This window comes from Xenopus tropicalis, chromosome 6, assembly GCF_000004195.4.
Source record: "Xenopus tropicalis strain Nigerian chromosome 6, UCB_Xtro_10.0, whole genome shotgun sequence".
Classification (NCBI taxonomy): domain Eukaryota; kingdom Metazoa; phylum Chordata; class Amphibia; order Anura; family Pipidae; genus Xenopus; species Xenopus tropicalis.
Genome location: NC_030682.2, coordinates 32,994,366 through 32,996,261, shown reverse-complemented (window position 1 = coordinate 32,996,261; position 1,896 = coordinate 32,994,366).

The following is a 1,896-nucleotide window of genomic DNA, read 5'->3' as shown; positions in this document are numbered from 1 at the left end:
GCACAGGGAAATTGTGGGTGGGAAGGTTCACGGCAGGTTTGACAACATCACATAACGCTCAGTTTTATGGCTTGTTTGTCAAGTTATGCAGGCCAGTTAAAGTCTTCCACTCCCATCTCTGTAACCTGTTTCTATATAGACTTTACTTGGACACAGTAAGGTCCAAACTGAAAATGATCTTGAAAATAGCAAAGGGCTTTCCCCAAATTGTTACCACAAAGTAGGAAGCACAGAATTGTCAAGAATATCGATGTATAATGTAGTGGCATCTGTGTCAGCAAGGATGGGTGTGGCTGAAATAGAATCATTCACTGCAGCTTTTTATTTAGAAAAGATCATTACTTCACATTCATGTTCCCACGTATCAGATCCAGATTGGGATTTGAAGTTGTCTTGTCACTCTATAGGTGGTCATATCTACAGGCAGATTTAAGTTTTGAATCCTTCTGTTCTTGAGTCCTGTCTGTGTATTGGGGCCCCCTGATGGGCCTCCTCGATATCTAGCCAAAAATTGGGCAGCTTTGGGAAGGTTTTTTTTTCTCCAGAGAATCAGGGACCATATCAGCTCACTGATGCAGTCCTCATGCCAACAGCTCCTATACCTGTACTTTGAATTAACCAAATATCGGCCACATTAGGTCCACACGAGCGGATCTATGACCACCTTAACTCTGACAATGCAAAGATCTATCCCCACTATTATGAGCCTAATTGACCATCAGTCTGGGGCCCTATTCACTGTTTTGGCCTCACCTGGAATGGGGGGGGGGGGGGTTAAATTCTATTTTGGTAACTTCTACATTAATGGTACTTGCAATGGTTTGACCCCATTTGGTGGCCAAATGAAAGGACTGCCACAATGCTAATTATTGGTATTATTTTTGCTGCACTATTGCCTATAATATAAAGAATAATGTGTCCTGTGTAGTCACTTGAAGGGGATCTCCATAGTGATGCCTGTAACCACTAGTTAAACCTGAACAATGCAAACATTCAGACCTCAACTAACATACTAATACAGTTAGTATTACTGGTTGTATATATATAGTTTATGTATGTGAGTGTATAGATTGGTTAGTATAGGTTGTGTGCTGGGTTTACTCGGATGGGTTGAACTTGATGGACAATGGTCTTTTTTCAACCCTATGTAACTATGTAACTAATGAGGCACAGGTAAACATCCCAATGGTGCCAGGACAGGTGACAAATCTTCTCATCTATTGGTGCTTCATAAACAGAGATCCTAAACCTGCCTGCAGCTTTGGAGAACACTGATACCCTACTGCACAGACCACACAAGCCCAACACTTGTCCAGGATTCCTTGTAGAGAGAGGTCTAGCAAGTGATACTGGGATTTGATTTTGATTTACCAGCCCTATATTCTGTAATACTTATAGTATTTAAATAGCAAAAGATATTCCCTCAGAAGCAATCCAATCAGTGTATAGCTACTTTGGATCAGGAAGATCTTAACATAGATTGATATATTTGCATAATGTGTTTGTTCTACTTCTTTTGATATTACTGGAAATTCCAGTTGATCCTGACGTACATATACTTAACAAGCAGTGAATAAATGTTGTTTTCCACCTTTCTTTCAGTTATGGTTTTTCCCCCTATTGTTCTTTCACAATATCCTCTAGCATTAAAACGTACTTTAGGTGAGTTTCCATGTGAACAAGCATACATCAACTGTTATGGGCTTATTTATCAATTTTTGAGTTTGTGAGTTTGTTTTTCTAAATTGAATAAACTCGCATATCGAATGCTTGTTTATTACTAAGGAAAACTCGTTTGAATAAATAACTTGGATTCCTGAAATTTTTCAAGTTTATAAACTCGAAAAATTTGAGTTTTTAAATGTGGCTTGACTTTGCCTAAGACAACTCCCTTTG